This window comes from Rhipicephalus sanguineus, chromosome 5 (assembly GCF_013339695.2).
Source record: "Rhipicephalus sanguineus isolate Rsan-2018 chromosome 5, BIME_Rsan_1.4, whole genome shotgun sequence".
Classification (NCBI taxonomy): domain Eukaryota; kingdom Metazoa; phylum Arthropoda; class Arachnida; order Ixodida; family Ixodidae; genus Rhipicephalus; species Rhipicephalus sanguineus.
Window position 1 is genome coordinate 164,239,827 of NC_051180.1, and position 24,206 is coordinate 164,264,032.

General features: G+C 47.9%; 1 protein-coding gene and 3 non-coding genes across 4 annotated transcripts in view; 1 reads left to right on the forward strand and 3 right to left on the reverse strand.

The window, feature by feature from the left end:
• LOC119395053 (phospholipid-transporting ATPase ABCA3-like) overlaps positions 1-24,206 on the reverse strand; it is a 263,150-nt gene that overhangs the window by 182,961 nt on the left and 55,983 nt on the right. The gene's annotated exons all lie outside the window — the stretch shown is intronic.
• Trnat-ugu (transfer RNA threonine (anticodon UGU)) lies at positions 7,759-7,830 on the forward strand. The gene has a single exon. It is a non-coding gene; the product is annotated as a tRNA-Thr (tRNA).
• On the reverse strand, positions 17,250-17,321 carry Trnat-cgu (transfer RNA threonine (anticodon CGU)). The gene has a single exon. It is a non-coding gene; the product is annotated as a tRNA-Thr (tRNA).
• Trnat-ugu (transfer RNA threonine (anticodon UGU)) lies at positions 18,315-18,386 on the reverse strand. Its single transcript has one exon. It is a non-coding gene; the product is annotated as a tRNA-Thr (tRNA).

Below are 24,206 nucleotides of genomic sequence, written 5' to 3' on the forward strand. Positions count from 1 at the left end.
TAAGACTATCATCGCCAAAAAAAAAAGAAAGGAAAGTATAATACAAATTAAATTTTCTTGGCGGAGGGGTTCAAACACGGGCCCCCACGCTCCGAAGGCTAGTGTTCTAACGGCTGCGTTACCAACCCACGTTTCCAAAATATTAATGTTTCAGGACCATATAAATACTTAGTACCCGCGGTGGAACACAAACATTAAAAGACAACGCTTTCTATGAATAGTACGTTAAACTGCACAGTAGTGGAATAAAAGACATCTGCAGGATAAGATGTAAAGCCAACATAGAGGATAGTAGAGATCACGAAAATTCCAACTTTGAGAAAATTTGACGTCCTACTCGCGTTTCTGTGGTGGCGGTATGCCCGTGCCGTTGCATACGCTGACAAGCGCTTGCAAGATGAGAGAAGCCATGCGAATGCCGCCAGAAAACAGCGTTCTGGGAAAGGATATACACACAACCTAGAACAAAACTCTATGTTTACGCGTCACGTACACGAGTGTCAGAGGAGATTCTGCATTAACTTTAATTTTAGTGATCTAAAGAAAAATGCCGCTATAAACGCACTTATCGGTTGCGTATCACAATGCGCCGTGAACATATTTATGCACATGGGTTCGATATAAAAGTGACAAGAACATACTGTAACATTGTAACGACGAATATATAGGGAATTTCAGCGTTGCGTGAATTTCAGAAATCGAACCCTGCCTTACGGATATGGTATGGATGTTTTTGAAATTTGCGGCTGGTAGCCCGATTGTAAACATATTTCCTTCTTAAAGGTCAACGAATGGGGTGGCGAATATAGTAAAGTTTGCAATGTTTCAGAAAGAAGAGTTGCGCAATTCAAACAGCTGGAAGCACTTTACATTCTCGCCTTTTCAGCATCGCGAGAAATATGCTTGCGCGTAAAGCCTGGAACGAGCGTTACTGAACTGGCATCGTGCAGTTTTCCTTAATTAGAACCTACGGATTGTGGCTTTTCAAGCTTCGTAGAGGTGTCGGTTAGCATACTTAAAAACGCGCCGAAGCGGAAGTTCCGGTCACCGTCGCATGCGGGAGAGTAACGTGATCTGGTCCACAAATGTCACGAATGACGTCATTGGTACAGCAAAACGTTGCTGCTGTAACTCTTCAGCTAGTGACATCACCGGACGTTCTGATACCGTGATATTTAGGGTATCAAAACACTATGGTGAAAGGTGAGAAGAGAATTCATCTGTCAGTCAGTCTAGCCATCTATTGATATCTACACAATTCATCGCACCCCGGCACAAGGACTTTCTCACCACGTGTTGACTGTTTGTCACCGCAGTCGCATGAACACCACTGACGTCTTCGCTTTTGCGGTGCTTTTAACTCCATTCGTACTTCAAAGAAAACATTCACTTTTTATTTAACAGAACTTCAAAACAGCGCGCTCGGACGGCGCAAAATTCGTGTCGCCCAAACCCAGAGGATAAAGGCCGAACCATATAGAGCGTTTTTGCCGGCGTTTTCCCGGCGTTTCGTACGCCGGCGTCCCTCGACGTCGACGCTACCGGTGACGGTGGCCGAAACGTCCACCTCTGGACGGTCCAGACATCACGGGCGGCAGCGTCGACGTCGGAAGCAGTTCGATGGACGCAGAACCAATCAGCGTGCGGCTGGCAGCGACTTCCGCTACGTAACGGCGTCGTCGGTGCTGCCAAAATGGCTGCCGCCCGCCTCGGATCTAATAAGTCGTCGCCGTGCACTGTGTGGCCCTTAAGTTCTCAACTGATGCTTGTATTTGACTTAGCTTGTTCCCTAGAAGCTTCGACAGCAAAGGGATCGTGATATCTTTGAAGTCTTTCCGAGTGCCGTACTCAAGTTCATCGGTAGGCTTAGCAGGAATGAGTGTATTGGCCGAATACGGGGCCTCAAAGATATACGGCAGCTTCAAGCTCAGAGGCCATATATTACAAGTTTGTGCTTCTTCTTAATGCCAATAGCTGGCGCTACAAGTCAAATAAACAAAATGGACTTTTCGGTGGCGTTGTGTCACTGTGACTCGTTTTCTGCACCACAGAACTGCTAATGAGACATAAAAGCTATAATCAGAAATATATCTTGTTGGTCCATTGACGGAAACTGTACACTGCTTTACGAGGTGTCAGATTCATTCCTTCTGGTCACACTGTGTGACGCTGAGCTAACGCTCTTCATATGGTTTGCCGCCCTCTCTGACGGCGTTGATGCGACGACGCCGAGGGACGCAACGCCAGGAAACGCCGGCAAAAACGCTTTATATGGTTCGGCCTTAAAGGGAGGAGCGAAACACGATAACATTTGACGGGAGCGTATAGGAGCAGGCTGACTTTTCAAGAGCTCTTTTATGCACCGCCTTGATCGGCCCTTTCCTCCCTATTTTTCCCACTTCAAACAGATAACAAAAAGACAGTTTATAATTCTAATGAATGATGCGATGAGTTTTTTTTCTGCGCGCTTTACGTCCACATAAACCTAACTAAAATAACATGCTGTTCTGTGTAAAATAAAGCTGCTCATGTGTTTTATTTCGAAATCGATTATTATTATTATGATTATTTGCCTCTCCTCACTGCCCATGTTGTCCTTTCATGGTAACGACCGTGACCGCAATTGTTGATGATGCTTGCGACATGTTCTGGACCGCCTCTGTTACCAAGCTTCGACACCATAGGAATAGGCCTTCTATGTTGCGTTTCAACAAAACTGGCTTATCATACTATGATATCACTTCTTAAGTAAACTTTATGAGCGCAACAAGTACATGACATCAAACACACGAGTTTTACATAAGGGTACACGCATCATGCTGTTAAGGCCAAAGCTATTGTTTACGTTGCAGTTGCCTTACCGACGATCTTGCACGGACTCGACTGAAAAAAGTCCCCACAACATAAAACAAGAAACAAGGCTGTAGCTGAAATGGAACCCACAGCAGTCGAGTGGTGTTGCGCAAAGTCAGGAGGGTGTTTGGAAGAGCTTTGGAAAAAGACAACATACAGGTGTCATGCCGGGCGGAGAGTGAAATTAACAGACGTATAGAGTCGCGCCAGGCGTGGCATCATGCAGGTGAACTTCGTATCGAATGACTGCATTAAAGCTTCCCACACATTACGAAGGGTTCAACCATCATTCACAAGTAGCATCAGCTATAACAGCAACAAAGTGCGCAGCGTCGTAGTCGTGCGTATTGCCTGACAGAGGCATAGCGGACACACCGATAAGTGTGCACACCTTTTAAGAAGAAAAGGACAGGAAACGCACAAGTAAATCCGTGCAAATTTCCTTGTGGCTTCATGCTACCAACGGGTGTTTGTCAATTTCACTTTCTGAGTTCGCATAACCGATTTGAAATACCTTCGAAAAAAAAACACGGTTGATCCCTCCGTCATAGGAATCGGAATAACACGAAAGTAAAGCGTGTCCTTACAGAAGTAACTGAATGCTTACTGTACATTGATATAAGAGAGTTTGCACAATGTATATTAATGTCTGGCAGCTAATGGCGCCGTTTAACCTGTATGCACCCACGTTGATGATTTGTGGTACATCTCCATCCCGACGACTAACGTCCATGTTAAATGATTAAACAAACCCTTGTGGTAGCTGTAATAGTTAACGGTCAAAGCGTAATCAGTGAACGAGGTGTGATAGCCAGAAGAGCGACGCATATTGGACGCAGAGCTTGTTCGCCATCCCGCGGCATGTTAAAATGTGATTGAACAACCACGGCCGCACTTGAGGGAACCGCAAAGCGCGTCGTGTCGCCCCGGTAGCACGGCCGCAATTTTTCTCGGGGCGAGCGCGACAACGGGGAACGCGGGGACAGCCAGGTGAGGCAGACGCGCGTCGCAGAGCTATTTTTGGTTTGTATTAGCGTGATGCTGAACGAGGTCGACGCTTTTACGACGCTTGGGCAAAGTCGCCACCTCGCGGTGTGTTAAGCCATTGACAAAATTGAACTTTGATTGAAAACGCGCCGAATGGGACGGACGCGTAACGCGTTGCAGGTGCTAGTCGTGGAGGCCACAGCAATGACGAATTACTTTGCCTTACCACTCCCAGAGGTCAACACCACCCAGCCGACCGGGATAGTGGTAGATATAAAAGGCGCGTTTGTAAAGCCTTCAGAGTCTGTGACCGTGGCGCAGTGGATAGCGTGCCGCAGTGGATAGCGTGGATCTGTTGTTGCCGACCGAGCGGTCGTGGGTTCGATGCCAGTTGACGGTACCTTTTTTTCTTTGCTATCTGATTGCGTATATTTTTTCGACGTCATTTCCGTGACGGAAATACGTCACTGAAGTCTTGGTGGACCCCGGCATAAAACACTTTCGTGTTAAAAAAAAGAAAAAACTGCTTGCATGAGGCGTTCAAAAGGGGTCGAAGCAACAGATATGCACGTGCCCGTTGCCGCTCATTTGTCTTACACGAGTGCAGCCATGCTATCGCCTTCTTGTGTTCAAGAGCGGAAAACTGCAAATTTTGTTTGTATATTTTGTTTTAAGTGAAGAAAGATATAAACGGGCGCAAACTCTCTGTACTCGGCCCAGTTGCACAAAGCAAGTACCGAAATTCAATACATTGAAGCGCGCGGAAGCGGTCGCGCGCATACTGAGCTGCCGAAGTTGTCACTTTGGCAATACAGCATCCAGCGTACCATGTTGGGACCCATGTTGTTCGCCGTCTGGCAAAGAAACGCTGATAATCTCCAATCCTTATCTATGCGGGGCGATGAAAGCTAAAAAGGAGCAATCAACGGAAATCAAAAGTGAACTGTGGACAACACGCTTACGTTCTTACCCCCCTCCACCGCAGCCAGTCGAGCTTTACTGTTTACAGTGACAGCCGACAACGTAGCGGGTGCTAGCCAAGCTCTTAAACATTCCATCTTTCATCGAAGATATGTCGTTGCTTTAGCCAAGCAGCCACAGTTCACCCAGCAGTCAGTGCAAGGTGTATGCTGTAGGCACACCCACGACCCATGTACCGAACAAATCCGATATGACCGCCTACCATATCAAAGTCCACTGCTTTTAAGCAGTCGTTCTTTGATCTGGTGATTACTACGGAGTTTCTGACGTCTATAAATCGGCTTTTAGCAGGCGCAGAATATTAGTAAGTTGTTGCGACTTGAAGAAGCTCGGCTGGTCCTAATCCGAGGTTGGACAATTGAGTCACCTCAGAGAGTGCCAGTATATCCATGGAACATGCTTTAAGAAGCGCGTTTGCATGCCACGCATGCCACGTGGGACCAGTCGCGCTGCAACTCAATGCCTGTGGGACAGAACTGTCCCAACAGGCAGTATTCCTACGGTTTCTTGAATCCATGTCCCACTACTCGTATTACAAATTACTGTGCCTCAAGGCTAATGATATTAACGCATCATCGTTTTGAAGATTTCATTAGAATTACACTTCAGTTCTTTGAGACGGTCGGAGATTGCCCGGTAGTTTTTCTGGCCGTTTCTCACTTTAATAGTCAATCGTCAGCTGCTGTTTACTTGCAATATCATGCTGGGACACTCATATTTACTGGCCAGGTTTTCAAATCGCGAGCAAAATTAGTATTGACTCACGATTGGCTCACAATGCCCGTGCATGAAGTTTTGTTATTTATTTACGCTTATTTATTTCATCATTTTAGGGACTTCCTCAGTTTATGAAATGAAGCAGTCATATTGTATTTGTGCACTACAAATGTATTCATTGCATGGCAGGAAATTAAGTCGTGCTAAAATACAGCTGTTTCAGAGCAAGTTTCGATTGCGATTGATTTTGTTCTTGTGATTAAAAAATCGGTGATTTCTGCGCACTTCAGGCACCATTATATAAGAAATGATGAAGGAGAAAGCCTGAGTATACTTTAGCGACACTATTAAGCTGTATACCACCCGATTCATATCCCATTGCACGGGCTGCACTGGTGCACAAAGCAGCCGACCAACCAACCAACATTCGGGCACAAGCCAGAGGCCGAGTTTTCACTATGAGCTTAGCATAGCACTCGTGTTTTAATCACTACATAATGCAGTAGCGCTTAGTTTGAGTGCATAAAATTCCAAACATTACAAGAGCTATTTCAATGAAACTTCACCGCAATATTTCCTAGCGTGATTTAACTAACTATCTGTATTGAGCGAGAAATGAAAAATTCGTCGATTTATCTACTTGTGGTAGAGTTTCGTGACTTATCAGTAGGTTATCGTTCGTAGCATTTCATAATTTTCGTGCTACAACCGCAAAACCACGGACGACGGTTTCCAAACCAAAAGCACGACCGACTCTTGTCTCTGTATTTCGACTCCTCTCCTGCCCTGAACGCGTTACTGCAAATGAAATCGAACTTCATCACACGTGCTTTTTCGCTCTTGTATTTGAAATGACGACCGCTTCTTAATATGCTTATTTTATCGAGACAGTAAGCGTTTTATGTCCGGTTCACGATTCATGCAAAAAAAGGCATATTAAAATGTCAGGGAACGAACTATCTCAGCCCAACATGCTAAAAAACTGACATATGTTCATACCCACCCACATGAATTTATGTAGAACAGCTGTTACATATACGAAATGCTGGGGATGGTACAGGAAAGAGCATGCTGAGGACCCTGAGACTGAGGACTCGTACGGGTACCATATTAGAGGCAGACATCCGTTCCTTGTCTTGCCAGACAACAATCCTTGTGTTCAAAATGGATATAAGGCAGCTATTTCAACGCACCCTCAAAAGACTGCAGAGGTGTGCGAAGACGCAGTAATGCAAAGGCTATTTTTAAGGTGAAATTTGCTTTGAAGGGGTCATGAACCAACCCTGGCACTTGGTGAACAAACACATACAAAGGGAAACATTCGCTCCGGTGAACATCTCAGCCAAATCTCGCAGTCGTCCGTGGCAAGCAGCGTTTACAAGCCAAGCGAGACGTTGCCATTCTCAAGTGCGCTCTCTTCATACAGAGGCCCGTCCTCACTATGTACAGCTGCAGCTGTATGTTGTCAAAGAGGAGATTGCTGCTGTTGGTCGATAGCTGACGTAAACCAAGAGCGGCGTCTAAGTCAGATACGCTTCTTGCCACAGGGTACCACTACGTGCCGGCGCCGCGCTCCATAGTCTGCTAACGTTGCACAGTAGCCACATTTGCATGCAGAGGAATCACAAAGGGAGAGAGCGATAGCATCAAGGTGATGGTGTGTCAAGGTTTAGAAAAGGGTGCTCAACTTCATGACGCGCGTAGACATACCTTCTTTCCCCCGTGCCATCCCTCTTTATGTATTTTTCTGCGCACTGGTCTGGAGTGGACGAGAGAAGAGACAAAGCGCGTGAAATGCGCGACAAAGGCCTGTTATTCCGCTCGTTCTTGACGGATTGGACAAATTTTTGCGGCAATCGATTCGGAAGGCAAGAAACACCGATACTGTGGGGTCATTCGTTGATTACTTGGAAAAGTGGCACACGACACCCTTTTCTGTGCCTCATCAGACACTGACCTTGAAGTCAGTGTCTGATGGATGACTGGCTGAAACCAACGAGGGAACAAAAGCACACACAAGGTTGACAGGATTGAGCTCGAAATCTTGGGTTGCCGGAGTGTCATTTATTGCTAACATCGCCAAGTTTTACATTTTACGGGAAGAATGAGCTGCCATTAAGGCCCGCATGACATAAATGAGAGGGTAATAAACAACGAATATTGCTTTAGCCAGAGGCGCTTTCCTAATTCTTAGCCTCCCCAGTGACGCCAACCATCGTTGCCGCTATAGCTCAGTGGCCGAGCGCTGGTCTTGTAAACCGGTGGTCGTGAGTTCGATCCTCACTGGCGGCTGCTTCCTTCATTTTCTCTCCAAATCACGCCGAAGTGGGTCACAGGAAAGGTTTTTTTTTCTACTCTGTTTATCGATGAATCAGCTGTACGGAAAGGAAGCGACGACATTCGACGCATTGCGGTCGGTGGCACAGCTGAAGAACCTATTACTTTTTACTCAACGGCGCAACGCGGTCCGCCGCGGTGGTATAGCGGTTACGGTGCTCGGCTGCTGACCCGAAGGTCGCGGGTTCGATCCCGGCCGCGGTGGTCGCATTTCGATGGAGGCGAAATGGTAGAGACCCGTGTACTTAGATTTAAGTGCACGTTAAAGAACACCAGATGGTCGAAATTTCCGGAGCCCTCCACTACGGCGTCTCTCATAATCAAATCTTTCTTTTGGAACGTAAAACCCCAGATATTATTATTGTCAACGGCATAACGCCATATCTATTACAGGGGCTGCCGCCGGCCGTTTCTCAATAAATAGACTGCACTTTCGGCATTCCTTTATGTCCACTCATTTCTAGTATTTGATAAATTAGTACTATTCGTGTAAGCAAGGCGCTTTTTTGCTTATATGAATGTTGGATGACTGCTGCCCCTTCGCAATTTTGAGCTGCGGCTAACCTAGACGAAAGAAATCTGCATCAACGCGTCTTTCCCCCCAAGAAAACACGAGATACGCTCTTGTTGGACGATGTCAATTGTATCTGCGTTTATTTTCCCGTTACTTCCGCGCATTTAGCCACCGAACCTTAATTTTGAATGCAAACGAAACCACGGCCGGTTACATTTCACGCTCTTTCGGCATCGCCTATTCGCTAAAGAATGCGTATATGCCGCGCTTGCCACACACGCCGTTATAGCTCGGTGGTAGAGCGGCGGCCTCGAAAACCAGCGGTTGTGAGTTAATCACCACTGGCGGCGGTGCATTTTTTAGCGCAATGACTGCATATGTTTTTAAGTGCGATTGCACTTCTTAAAGGGGCCCTGCGACACAATTTGAGCATGTCTTTTTCATCGGTTCTTCTGGTACTGTGGAATGCACCGATATTGTTGCGCAAGTGGCAACGTCGAAATCGAAGCGGTTATAATTTTAATTCACGGGATAAACTACCTTCATTTCGCACTATGGCGACACACATCGGCTATTTTTGTTACAGGAAGTGACGTGATGTCATGTGACAGTGACGACAAAGGCCGTTCGTTTTTGATTGGCTTGACGCGGCACGTGACGTGCAATATTCATATGGTGGAAGCTAGGCCTTATTACGGAGGCCTAAGAGGAACAAAACCCTTTTTTATGCTTTCTCAGAAACAAATGATTCCTGTTTCTATGTGATATATTTTCAAAACAACGAACACGACGCTAGGTGCGCTGTGGAATATTATTCATACGATACTCTTCCGCGTTTTGTCTTTTGCGGCATCGAGCGACACCGGCCACACAGGCACCTGCGAAACACGCAACGCTCAGTTCGGCACGATGCTGTCAACGAAAAAAAAAAAAATTCTAAACGCTTACCGGCCGACGCCTTCCGCGTCATCGGGCGTAGCGTTTCGTCTGGGCCCATGGAGCCATGGAGGAAGGAAAAAGAAAGGAGGGAGCATGACGTCACGCGATAGAAGCCCACCGTGTCGGCCCAACACGTGATCAAAATGTCAGAGCGCGCGGTAGGTTTTAGCACTACCGGAGAGGTTCTGTTTTGAACCACCGGCTGGTCTGCGCCGAACTACGGTCCCTAGAATTCTAGGGACCGTAGCCGAACGAGCGCGCTTCGATTAAAAGCTACCGGGCGCCATACCCGAAGTCTCGGCAAACCTCATTTTTTGCGTGATCCTGACGCAAAAGGTCACGTGTTGGGCCGACACTGCTGGCTTCAAGACGAGTTGGCTTGGCAAGGCTGGCTGCGTGACGTCATGCTCCCTCCTTTTATTTCCTTCCTCCATGCATGGAGCCATCTTCGCGTTGCACGGGGCTCAGCGACGCACTTTCAATTTTCAATGGCGTGCACGACATGCAAGCAATCGCTGCGTCGCAAGAGCCAAAGCCACCTAGAAAAAATATCAAGGCCTCCGAATCACCTCCTCTAATCGTCAATACGTCACGACAGTGAGATGACAGCGGTAGATGGGGGAGGGGGAGGCAGTCAAAGCGACGCGCGCCGCGTCGTGAACGCAACAAACGCGCGCCGCGTTGTCGTTCCGTAGAAGGAACGCGCGCGTCTTTCCAGAGCGGCCGTGGTAGAGCATGCTGCATCACATACGCGCTTGCTATCTGTCGCGTGCGCGTGGTTAATCATTCCCATGGTCATCCACTGAAGCGCAACGATGCCTGGCTGTTGCTGTGCACCAAACTGCAAGTCAAATTATGACGGAGGGCCAAGTGTGCGAGTGCACAGATTTCCTTCAGACCCAATTATGCGGGCAGCGTGGACCAGAGCTGTTCCCCGGAAGGACTTCTTGCCAACGAAGTACACAGTGGTAAGCATTCCTTCTCTGTGTTGTTTATCAGGGTTTTCAGATATATCGATTTCTTTAGCATAGTGTCCAAAGTATCCGTTGATGGTTGCACGCTAGATGGGAATTCCGCACTTGTCGGCACGCTTGTTCTGCGTTTTGGTCGAGCTCACGTTTCTAACATCTTTTTATTTTGTTTCAGCTCTGTGAAAAGCATTTCTTGCCATCGGATTACTTGAAGACGACATCTTACACAGACGTCAAGACAGGAAAAGTTGTCGAAGTCACCCTGAAGAACAGTCGTCTGAAGCAAACTGCAGTGCCGAGATTGTTTCCCAGCTGCCATGCCTACTTATCGCGTCCGCAACCATGCGTTCGGGAAGCACCGGATGTGAAAAGAGCGCGATTGGAAGCCGCTTGTTTGCACAATGCAATAATGCTTTCGCTGCAAACGCAAGCAGAAGAGGAAACCAAAAATAAGCTCAGTAGTTTTGCGGACTTGCTCAACGCCTTGCCAGGATTTGAGCATTCAGACTTCTGGACTGTAATCCACAAGGACTCCAAGGTTTACTTTTTGGACTTGGCTCTGCATTCTGCTCCAACCATCCGCACTTCGGTGATTGTGTCTACTGACCTTCGCATTGAAGTATTTTTTGGTGAAACGGTCGTGAGAAATTGTGGTGATGTGCTAGTTCCTGAAAAGATATGTGACTTAAGAGATTTGAAGAGAGTGCTAGAGATCATCGAACAGACTCGCAAGGATATCAGCGCGGCGCCTTCTGAGAAAGCCCGTCATCTACTGAGATTGGTGTCGACGTTACTAGAGCAAGTAAGCGGCGAACATTTTGCATGCGAGTTGCGAGAATGGCATTTGGAGGTGCTGAAATTCTTGAAGAGTCAAGTTGATCTCGTTTTGAATAATGCCAGCCGGTATCCCCCAGATTTGTTGGTTTTTTCTAGCCTTTTGTTCACCATTTCCCCTCACGCATACAGATTCTTGAGAAATTCGATGAAGCTTAAGATGCCGCATCCTGATACTATCAGGAGACTGTGTTCATCGTGTGATATTAACCCCGTAAAGGAGCAGCAAGAAGCTAGCTTTCTTTCTTATGCCAAGCGGATTGTAAGCACACTTAAAGAGCATGAAAAGACTGTGACATTAATGCTTGATGAGGTTCATCTGCGGTCTTTTTTCGATTACAAGGCTGGCTTTGTAACTGTCGCTGCGGCAAATTCATCAACTGCGGCAAAGACTGCCCACGTATTTATGATACAGAGCCTTCTTTCTTCAAACAAGGATGTTGTACACATTCTTCCCGTGGCGCACATTGATGCTAAGGCACTACATGACTTCCTTCGGAAGCTTATTCTTGATCTCGAGGCATCTGGTTTTAGAATAATCGCAGTGATCTCAGACAATTACTCCATAAACAGAAAAGCTATGTCCTTCTTCGCTAAGCCCGCAAATGTCAGCATTGTTTACCAGCATCCTGCTGACTCATCGCGACCCCTGTTTTTCGTGGTGGACCCAGTTCACATACTAAAGTGTATAAGAAATAACTGGCTCAATCAACGAAACATTGGAAAATGCATGTACTTTGCTGAACCAAAAAGTAATGAGGCTGAACCAAAGATACTTACAGCATCTTTCAAGGTATTGTGCGAGTTGCACGAAGCTGAAAAGCATGAGCTCTTGAAGTTAGCGCCAACTCTCACTTTGAAAGCGCTGAACCCCTCCAACATGGAACGACAGGACGTTAAGCTTGCACTAAAGGTTTTTAACTCATCTACTGTTGCTGCTCTCAGTACCGCAACGTTCCAGCATGCTAAGGAAACATATGAGTACATTGACACCATATTGACTTGGTGGAACATTGTTAACGTAAAGACGCCAAGAAAAAGACAGCGGTAGCGAGATCATTTGCAAGGACCAATAGTATCATCGTTGTGTCCGCAGCTCGAGTTCCTGCAAAAAATAGTTGAGTGGCTTGATCACTGGGAAAGCCTCAGACATGACAATGACCGCCTTACACGTGAAACGCACGCAGCTTTCAGCCACACTACCCACGCCTTGCACGAACTAGCCATATACTGCCTGGAAGAGCTTCATTTTGAGTACGTTCTTTTGGGCAAATTTCAAACTGACTGCTTGGAGGATCGCTTCGGAAAGTATCGGCAACTGTCGGGTGCGAATTACCATGTGTCAATAAGGCAGATATGTGAATCTGAAAACAAACTGCGTTTGCAGAAGGTTTTGGACCTGCCAGATTTAGACATGCTACCAGCTCCGAGTGCGAATATATGGAGGACAGATGTGCCGTCTGCGCACGGCCAGTTTGACGTCGCTGTGACTGATTCTGACATCCAGAAAAAAGCGTCAAGGCTTCCTGCAGTAACATACGTTGCCGGCTATTGTGCCCATGCAGCTTTAAAGAAATTGGCATGCGGATCTTGCAGGGAAAACCTTGTGATGCAAGACGTCGACCTAGATGATGCTGAGAATGCATTAATCACGAAGATGTCGAGGGGTGGGCTGAAGTTTCCACGAGCAGTTGTAGTTAACGCTGTGCTGTTTACTGAAATTATATTAGACAAGCTCAGGGCACCAGAATACTCTGCGCGATTTCTCAGCCTTCCTATGCAGAAAGACACTCTTGTCAGCCTTGTGTTCTCTGCCCTTGCAGACAGACTATGAGGACCTAGATGTGTGTGATTCTGGTCATTCTGCACAGGAAGTAATGGAGCATGTTGTCAGTGCTGCAGCGAATACACTGCTGAACAACTTGTGCCGTACAGAAAACGACAAATTACGTAATGCCAAGAATGAGCGAAAGCTAAAGACCTTGAAGACCTGAGAGCTGTTTCTCGTTTCTTATGTTTTATTCATGATGCTCTGTTTTTTGGAAGATATTTGTATGCTTTTGTTGACAGAACCCTTGTAAAAATTGTGTGCCGTAGCTAGGCTTCACTTGCGCACAACATCATCATATAAACGATGCATTTTGTCCATTCTAAATACTATCGTTGAAGCGCATTGTGATAGTTGTTTATCATTGCAGCTCTCCATGTTACCGCATTTCACCATTGTGTACTTTAATTTTGCACTGAGGGGAGAAATTTTGTTTTTGGCTGGGTCTTCGCCATTATCTCAACATTTTATGAAGACCAAAGTGACCAGCAAACAGGGCGGGTGGAAATAAAAAAACAAGACACGATCAGAGATTGTACAAGAAGGCTGAAGCTCGTTTTGTGCGAATCATTTGTGCATGGCGCTATTATGATAAAATGTACACCAATAAAATGAACCTTGATATTCTTGTGTCGAGCCCTGTTTTACAAAATGCGAAAATGCACATGATCAATGCAAATACACGCTTTAAACTGTTTCTTGAAGAATGGAGTTTTTTATAATTTGTCATTAAAGTATACTATGTGCCTTGACTGTGCTGTTCTGCTCTTTCGTAGTCACTTCAGTCTACGACTAAAGTGACAAAGTTTGCTTTCTATAGCCTTTGTCAAGCATTCACGCCCAAAAGCAGAATAAGAGATGTAATGTTACGATACACACAAAAACAATGTTTCTAGCACATTATTCTAAGTAAAGGGTAAGAGAATGACGCTTGTTATGATGGTGTAGATTGCGGTGAACCGGCGCGAGGTACTTATTTTTTGCGTTCAAAATACGTGTCTTGCGTTGGGGCAGAAGCATATACAGTGCTGGATAAACTTGGAGGACAGCGCTAATATTTCGAAGCCATAAACAGCGACTCGCAGAGTGACTACCTGCAAGCGCGACGAACCTATAGTCGGGTACAACTTTAGAAAAAAGTAGAGGCCCCGCCCATATGACCAAAGCGCGGCAGCCGATTGCCTCCGCGGCAAAGAAATAGTCCCGCTTCTTCTCCTTGAGCGGAGGCACCGGCCGTCCGGCTCGTGACGTCAGTCTAGAGCGCGCGCCCATTGGTGGAAGCGCGTGTGCATCCGCCTTTGAGGTGCAAATGCCGCTTTTTTCTAAAGTTGTACCCGACTTTAGACGCGTCGAAGCCAACGGTCCGGCCCATCTCGCTAGCGTGACGTCACATCGGCGTTCGGAGGCCTTGATATTTTTTCTAGGTGGCTTTGCAAGAGCTCGCGCTCGAGGTCTGTTTGGTCTTCCACACTCATTTTGTGCACTGCAGCACAAATCATGGGAGCGTCTGATAGCTGACACACGTGGCCTGTCGTAAGCATGGTAACAACGCCGTCAAAAAGAGGGGTAGCATTGTACTGTGTGAAGGCCACCATGAGGTGACATTTCCGGTATGTCTTTATAAGACGCGCGCGGTGATTGGAAACGGTCTATGACGTCAGCGGGAGAGTGAAATTCGAAAAAAAAAACGTTTCTCGTCGTCGTCTGCTTGAGTTTTTAACTTTGAGGACTAATAACTTCACTTTTCGTGCACCAATTTGCATAATTCTTTTTGCGTTCTTACACCGTGCTCCGCCGGCATCCGCGCTCCTCCTCCTCTCCCCTAGCAACGGCGCGAGGAGCGGAGAGGAGCGTCTGTAGCAACGGCGCAGCGACGTCACGCCCCACGTGACTGCGCGCGCTCCGCCCTCCGCTCCGTGGCTGCGCGCGCCCCGCGCCGGCTCCGCACCGCTCTGCGCGCGCCACTCGGGCGGTCCACGAGGTCCGTTCCAACGGTTACGACGTGAGGACCGAAACCTGGGTGCCCATCGAGATGCACTCTGCCAACGTTACCGTGGACCGAAAGGCCGGCATCGCTTGTAAACGGACGCAATTCCCCCTCGTCCAGGCCAGCGCCATCACCGTGCACAAGTCTCAGGGGGGAACCTACGCCTCGGTTGTGTACGACTACTCGAAGACGCACCCGCAGAAGCTAGTCTACGTTGCGCTCTCTCGGTGAACCAACCTCAACGGACTCTACCTCACCAACGCCGAGGGAGACCACACCTTCTACCACAAGCAAGACAACCCCGACAAACCCATGGTAGATGAGTTTCGGAGGCTCGAGAATCACCGTCTCATCACCGTCACGCAGCGCTACCTCTCCGCTCTGAGGGACCAGCAGCTCCGCAGGGTGTGCGAGGGTGGTTGTAGGGAGTTCACGCTCGCGCTCCTAAACATCCGCTATCTCTCGGCGCATTCACTGGACGTTGCCAAAGACCCCGTACTCTCCAGAGTTGATCTCCTCTGCCTCACGGAGACCTGGAACCGCTCCTCCGGCGACTGCGCTGCCGATGTCGCCCTGAGTGGCTACGACCGCGTGACCCGGGCCCTCGCCGAGAGAAGGGCTGGTGGAGTGGACGTCTTCCTAAAGCGCTACCGCCCCTTCAGTGAAGAGCTCAGGCGACAGCAGGACCGGACCCAACTCCTGGTCTTACAGCGCGCCGACCTCGCTCCTGATGCATCGCCTCGAACGTGTCCCACTGACGACCCGTGCTCCTTCGCCCGGAGTGGAAGCCGGGGCGAGTACTGCGGCGTGTGCTTGGTTGGGCACGTCTACGCCAACGTCCTCTCGCATGCCGTGTGTACTTCGCCGCTCAGAGACGAGTCGCCGTACGCCTCCGTCTACACCAGTGCCTACTCCGGCGATGCCGTCCTGGTTGTGACCGTCTACCTAGCCCCGAACCTCTCGCGAGATGCCGTCTTGGAGCAGATGGATGCGGCGATGGAGAGTGTGTCTGTGCGCGCGCGTCCCTCAGTTCCGGTTGTGGTGGTGGGTGACTTTAACGTGGAGGTTATAAAGGACAATGTCTGGTTGGTTGACCACATGCTGAACAATTACTCGATGACGTGTCTGTCTCTCGAGTTTCCGACCACGATCAACGGTGGCTTCATAGACTTGGCGTTCAGTAGGAACTGTACGGTCCGCGCCGTCTTGCCGGATCCGCTCACCGTCCATTCCTCGGATCACAAAGCGCTGGTACTAACCGTGAGCTACAACGATAACACGAATAGGTGCTGATCTGTAGTGACGTGTGTAGTGTGTGTGTGTGTGTGTGACGCACTCGCGAGGTGCATTAATGCATCGTACGAAAAGCGTGAAATGTAAAATAAATAAATAATACTTCATATATAAATGTGTGTGTGTACGTACAAATGCATCATGACAACAACACTTTAAATCATTATTTACACTTAATCATCATCATCATCAGTAAAAGTGCTTTGCACTTAAAAACGGCCAGACCTCCGTGGGTCGGCTGGCGCGTGCTCTCTCGCTGCCGTCTCCTTCGCTCGGCTCTGCAGTTTAGTCGCGCGCGCCTCCTCATAGCATCACCCCGTGCTTCGCACTTCCTCATACTCCCCTTCGGGGAAATGCGGGTTTTTAGATGCGAAGCATCTTATGGTGCAGTTCAATCCGGTGGTGGTGTGCGGCGTGACCACCCATACTGCCCATGCGGATACCCTCTCCACTCGCAATCTCTCGCTCTCCCCCTCCCCGTCTCCTGCGCAATGCCGCTATATGAGCGCCAACGCATGCGCATCTCCTCCCCCCCCCTCTCTCCTCTCCTACGCTTCCCTCCTCGCGCGCCTGTCGACCACGTTCCCCGCTCGCCCTGTGAGAATTAACGGCCAGGCTAGAGGGAAGACACGACGCGCGTAGCGTTCCTCTTCGCGTTCCACGACGCGAGGCCGGTAGCATACCCAACGAACGCCAACGGAACGCGATCGTGCAAGTGCTCCGGCTTCGCATCGCTTCATGGTCCCCTTTAGCGGGAGATTGTGTAATATTTATTAGAATCATCTGCTGTTCGCTTATAATCGCTGCTTGTCAGGGAGCTCGTTAGATTGAAGACGGCACAAAACCAACATAGCCCGGTGGCATATCTGACTGCTGATATACAACGAGCGGCCATGATCGAGGGCATTACATTCTCTTTAGAGGTGCATCTTTATATGAAACATTCAAGGGTAAGGAGCTATTTAACAAAAAAAAAATATCTGAAGCGATTGCTAAAAAAAAAAGCACTGCCGCCAGTGAGGTTTGAACTCACAACCACTGGTTTACGAGACTAGCGCTCTACCACTGAGCTATAGCGGCGACGACGGTAACTGTCTGTATCTTCACACGCTGTTTATTGAATCAGCAACGGTGAAAGAACAATGTAATTGGCGGAAGTACAGGTTCATACGACATGGCGGGGAGGGGGGCTGTGTAAGTGCAATGCATAGCACTCAGAAAACGAAATAAAATATAAAATGCAAGTACAACTGGCATCGTAAAAGAAGGGCATAATGTGCTTCTGGAGAAACAAAGAAGACGTTTTCGTATGAGTTCCGAGTTTGGAGGCCACCCGCTCAATCTGACTTTCTACTGCTGGAGTATAAGGCTTATAATGGGTAAAAAAAATTGGGGAGTCTAAGGCCTATAGTATTGAAGGAATGCTGGAGTCTAAGCCTTATCATAGGTCAAAGATAACTTATAGCCATACACGATCAGTTACTGCAAGGCAATGCTCACAAATGTAACGACTACTGACGATCCGTCCTGGTATATACAAGATGAGCATTTATGCCTTTGCGCATTGAGGGCACAATGGCGGCTCCGTTCTCTGCACGGCGGCCGCATTTTAATAGGGAAAGAACGCGACCGCCTCTCGCACAACACGCTAACATAGTACGCGTTGGCTAGACGGTAAGGAAACTGAACAGTTGTCAACATTATTTTGAGTCCTTGGTTTCGGCCTCGGCTCATAAGTCATAAGGAACTAAAAATTTTCTTTCTGCGTAGGCAATTACAATACTAGCAATAATTAAGAAATTCCGCCGAGGTACACATCAGCACGTAATGTGTCAGGCCGCTAACCTCAAGGGCATGGGTTTGATTCCCAGCCATGGCGGCCGCTTTTCGATTGGGCGAAATGTAAAGGACATCCGTTCGCCTATATTTAGGTTCACGTTGAAGAAACCCCGGATTGGTCAAATTAACACGGAGTACCCCGTTACGGTGTGCCTCATAATGACGTCGTCCTCTTGACACGTCAAAAGCCAGCAATTATTATTAAAAACAGAAATAAATATCTTAAAAAGCAACAGCCGCCAGTGAGGATCGAACTCACGACCGCTGGTTTACAAGACCAGTGCTCTGCCACTGAGCTATAACGGCGACGATGGCAGGTGCCGCTATTGTACGCGTTGGTTAGCGAAGGGACGTTAGTAAATGTGCAAATATGAAATGCCCATCCCACTTAACGTAACTTCCATTCGTTATCAAGCACTCTATTTGCCGTATTAGGAGGAAAATGTGGCTTGGTGCTCACTTACATTATAAACTCGTCAATTTTAGCACTAAAGAATGCTTATGGATTCTGTATGTGAGGTATTCAGCACCATCCTATAGAATGCAATATTTTGCTTCACTGCTCTTTTTAACTTATTCTGCTCTCTTAAAATTTACAAAAGTAGGGTACGGCGGTGTGCTGTCGCCTATTACTTAATTAGAAGAGTTAAACGTACTCGTGGTAACTAAGCGACAAGTTCACGGTGTAACGACTCTGTATAAACGGCGCGCGCACGTAATCAAACCCCATACTTGCGAACTACCATAAGAGACCGCTTGGTGTCCCAATGCATTTCACGAGAAGGGAAGCCCTCGCTCGACTCCCTTGCTGTTTAATTCACCCGCATGGCTCTATGGTAGTGTCCGTTCTTTACGTATTTTTTCTTCCTCTAAGGTATTACTTTGAATCTCTCACTTTATTATTTATGCTGCCATTTCTGGGGCGCTACGTGCTGGCAGGTGTAAGGAAAACTTGAGACGTGCTCGCTACATGCTCAAGTGCACATTTACAACAGAGTTGCCAGATGCTACCGAGCGAACAAACAAACAATCATCCCGAAAAAAGACCAAACAAAGTGGCCCGACTTTCGTGAAGAAGCCCAAAAGAGCGTAAAATTAATACTTTTCCCATTCTTGAAAATATTTTTATTCATAATGAAAAAAAATTCACTCAGATAGGAAGGTCCGGAATTGAAAAAAATCACAAGTCATTTTTTACAGCGAAAATATGCGCAACTGTGAACGAAAGCACATATTTACTTTTTTAACATTGTCTCCAGGGTCTTCATTTGGTTAAATGCATGTTTGCCAATGCATGATTAACGTTACTAGTTCATTGCCCCAACATATGTTTAACTTCAACACTCATCTACTAAAAGTCATCGACAAATGCACTATTAGCAAACGACAAACGCGCTATCGGTGAGGGTTATGATCACTAAAGTACCTTAATTATTTGCTGCGAAAATTCAAGTGAGCCTCCAAAACGGGATAAGCGACTGGAAAATCTACAGGCGACACGGCAAAAAAAGAAGCCCAAATCCGCTTAATATAAGCAGGACTGGCAACCCTGAATGTAACAGCAATTGCCAGCTAATGGAAGTCAATGTCTGTCAACAAGGACTTGTTGTTGAGCTAGTTGGTAGAGCATTTAAAAAATATTAGAGCGCAAACACACCGACATTCACACACACACACCCCCACATTCAGGCACCAAACCCGTACAGCGCTCTACGAAGGCGCTGTACGTGTGTGAACGTGCCTTGCGTTTCTAAGCGCGAAGCACTTTTGGCGCTTGTTCTGTCGTCTCGTGTCGTCGCTTGGCATCATGCGCATAATACGTAAATATGACAAAACAACGCGCTACAGATCAAGTTTGTGGCGTACAAAAAAAGTGAGAACGACGGGTCACAGTGAAAATCAGTATTTACACGACAGAAGGCTCTAGCTGACGGTCCATCTTTGTCGGAGGAAGAGCGTCGCATGCGCTGCTCTTGCCCTGAGCCACGCGCCTGCTTCGTCTTTATTCAGGCCACAGTCGTTTCTCACGAGTCGGCTTTACGCCTCCATTTAGGACGCGATGTCACTACAAAGCAAATACGAAAATAGGCCAAAAGAGGGCGCCACGGCTGAACTCAATACCAAGATATGTCAAGAGAGGGCGCGACTGCATCACAAATAAAGGTTTCTTTTCCCGCCGTGGACGGCGAGCAGGCTGCACGATAAGTCTAGCGCACTTCACCGTGAACGCAGGCGTCGCCAAAGAGCTAATTCATTGCCTGGCGCCAGCTATGGAGGATTAGAAACAACTAACAAACGCGTAATCTATCTCCTCCAAGCATTCGGAAGCGCCCATCTCGACTCGCTAAGCCTACAGCATCGATTATTTGAGTATGGCTCTCAAAAACAGCGTCGAATTGGCACGAATACGTTGCTGTCGAAGCTTAAAGACATGAATCTAAAGCTAATTCGTCTGTCCGAGCCAGCGTAGCGCCAGGGAATGCGAGGTTATAACCCTCAAATTCGAGACTCGGAAGCAAGCCAAGCGTCAACAGAGGCAGGAAAATCCTCACATATGCTCCGCAGCTTGTAGAATTTTCATGGCGTGGAACTGGCGCGAGTTTTTCCAAGTGTGTGAGCAAACCATCGTCCGACTCAACGAGAAAACAGTCCGTCCGTTAAGGCTATCATCGCAAAAAAAAGAAAGGTCAATACAAATTAAATTTACTTGGCGGAGTGGGGTTCAAACAGGGCCCTCACGCTCCAAAGGCGCGTGTTCTAACGGCTACATTACCCACCCACATTTCCAAATAATTAATGTATCAGGACCATATCGATTCTTAGGGCCCGCTCACGCTAGCGGCACGGCAGCTCGCCGTTTGACGTTCTCAGGCTGCCGTGCGCAAGCGATTTCGTCGCGCACTTCAGCCGTTCTTTGCCATTCGCAGAATAGGTCCGAGACCCATTTTCTCGCCGTCCTCCGTCTGCCGCAGAGCGACGTGGCCAATCAGCGACGGAGGAGCGGTTGCCATGACTACGGCGCACCGCGTCGTCTGCTTTTGGCTTTCCCCGTCGTCTGCGTCTGCCGCGGGACGCTTCGAGCTGCTTGCTTTTTTTTCCCGCGCATTTCACGCTAAAAGTGCGGATGTCGTCCGTGTCGTTGCCAGGCATGGTTCCAGCAGTCAACAAAGCGTTTTAGTCGGTCCGGCATAAAGAAAAGCGTCGCGTAAAATCAAATAAAGTGTCCACAAGCTGGCGCCAGGTCAAGTGGCGCCAGCTATCGAGGATCAGTAACAACTAACAAACTCGTAATTTATGCCCTCCGAGCATTCGGAAGCGCCCATCTCGACTCGCTAAGCCTGCAGCATCGATTATTTGAGTATGGCTCTTAAAAACAGCGTCGAATTGGCACGAATACGTTGCTGTCGAAGCTTAAAGACATGAATCTAAAGCAAATGGAAGCATCAGTTCGGAGCTTGCACGCCGCGCGGCCACTTGATAGATTCGAGGTGGACGACAACCGCTTTTAGCAGTGCGGCCATGTTTTTCGGAGGCTTGCCGGCGAAGCTTGCCGTGCAAGTTGGACAGCTCTCGCACGTGCGGCGACGGCCGACGTCCTGCGGCACCGCGCCGTTGTGGCAGGCTTGCCGCTAGCGTGAGCGGGCCCTTAGTATCCGCGGTGAAACACAAACAATAAAGGACAACGCTTTCTATGTAGGGTTGCCACCTGCCCGGTTTTGGACCGGCCGGGCCAGTTTTTTAGACAAGGGGCCGGTCGCCGGTCCGCACCTAAGACCGGTCGTCATTGGCCGGTTTTTTGCTCATTGTATCCCGAGTATTCTTTTTTTTCCTCTTCTCCGTGTTGACCGCACGTGTTGACTGACACCTTTAACACCTTAGACACCTTAATTCCACCTGCGCGGTCGGGGACTGACCGCGCAAATGGAAAGAAAAGACGGGGGAAACGGGACACCTGCGTCGCCCACAAGCCATCCACCACCATCGGCAGCTTCATGCCTCGGCCCAAAGGTCGCGCACCTGCGGAAAAAGCTCAGGGCGTCGTGCACAGGATCGCGTGAGCCGACTGCCCCGCTTCCACATTGGGGAACCAAAAACTTCCATGAACTGAAGTAAGGTGGCAAATTGGGCTAGTTGGAACATACTCGCCATGTTCATGACAAGGAAGTGCACGACACAGCGCTTGTGTCGTGCACTTCCTTGTGTTTTCGTGTTCCTTTTTTTGCGCCAGCGCTTGTGTCGTGCACTTCCTTGTGTTTTCGTGTTCCCTTTTTTTTTGCGCTGAACATGGCGAACTTCCATGAAGATTGCGGCAGCACAAGAATAACCTCCGCCAATTGAACCGAGAACGGAGCGCAGTAGCAGAACACTGCGAGCGGTTTGACCAATATCCGTACCGACGACGTGGTGATTCTGGCAAAAGAAAGAAACCCTGGCCGGCGGCTCCTCCTCGAATCCTGGCACATTCAGCAGACAACAGGAAACACCAACCGCTCTACCGGGACATTGCCCTCCCCCTCCTGCCCCCGATCGTTGGAACATGGCGAAAATCAGTATCAGTAGTTAGTTACGTGCTTCCTTTGCTTGCATCATGAGCACGGATTCTCCGCCTTTGCAAAAGCGAAAAGTACCAATGCACGTTCCGGAAAGAGTCGAGATCTCAACCCGAGTACGAGAGCTGGCTCCTGCCCACTGTGTGCTGCTTTTGTTTGTGCATTGGGTTTATTTGGCTCAATGAAAGCAATGTTACATTAAATGTCACTGCATGCCGAAGAATTGACATAGCGTCTATTGTTCAACATTATTTTATGCTCCTGTTAACCCCCCCCCCCCCCCGTCAAAGGGCCGGTTTTTTTTTTCGGTAAAAGGTGGCAACCCTATTTCTATGAATAGTACGTTAAACTGTACAGTAGTTCAGTTTGGCCTTTATCAGCGAAACTGAACTCTTTTTTTTTATTTAACTTATGCCGTAGGGCATACTGGCGCCAATAAAAAAAAACATGTAAAGCCAACATAGAGGATTGTAGAGATCAGGAAAATTCCAACTTTGAGAAAATTTGACGTCCGACTCGCGTTTCTGTGGTGGCGGTATGCCCGTGCCGTTGCATACGCTGACAAGCGCTTGCAAGATGAGAGAAGCCATGCGAATGCCGCCAGAAAACAGCGTTCTGGGAAAGGATATACACACAACCTAGAACAAAACTCTATGTTTACGCGTCACGTACACGAGTGTCAGAGGAGATTCTGCATTAACTTTATTTTTATTGATCTGAAGAAAAATGCCGCTATAAACGCACTTATTGGTTGCGTATCACGATGCGCCGTGAACATATTTATGCACATGGGTTCGATATTAAAGTGACAAGAACACACTGTAACATTGTAACGCAGAATATAAAGGGAATATAATCAGCGCTCCGTGAATTTCAGAAATCGATCCCTGCCTTAGGGATATGGTATGGATGTTTTTTTTAAAATATGCGGCTGGTAGCAAGATTGTAAACATATTTCCTTCTTAAAGGTCAACGAATAAGGTGGCGAATATAGTAAATTTTGCAATGTTTCAGAAAGAAGAGATGCGCAATTCAAACAGCTTGCAGCACTTTACATTCCTGCCTTTTCAACACCGCAAGAAATATATGCTTGCGCGTAAAGCCTGGAACGAGCGTTACTGACCTGGCATCGTGCAGTTTTCCTTAATTAGAACCTAGGGATTGTGGCTTTTCAAGCTTCGTAGTGGTGTCGGTTAGCATACTTAAAAACGCGCAGTAGCGGAAGTTCCGGTCACCGTCGCATGCGGGAGATTCACGTGCCTGGTCTAAAAACGTCACGAATGACGTCATTGGTACAGCAAAACGTTGCTCTTAACCCTAGTTGTGGCAGTAGTGATACTGTCAAAAAAATGGGAAACAAGGAGCGGCCTGCCGTAGGTTATGTCGCCCCCCCCTTCCCCCTACACATACGAGTCCAGTGACACGGACCAAACAGTGACACTGGCAAAATAGAAGCTTCCTCCTGCATTAAAGTTTTGGCGGCGGTATGACGTCAGACTTGACGCTGCTGCGTGTAACTCTTCAGCTAGTGAAAATCCCCGGACGTTCTGATACCGTGATATTTAGGGTATCAAAA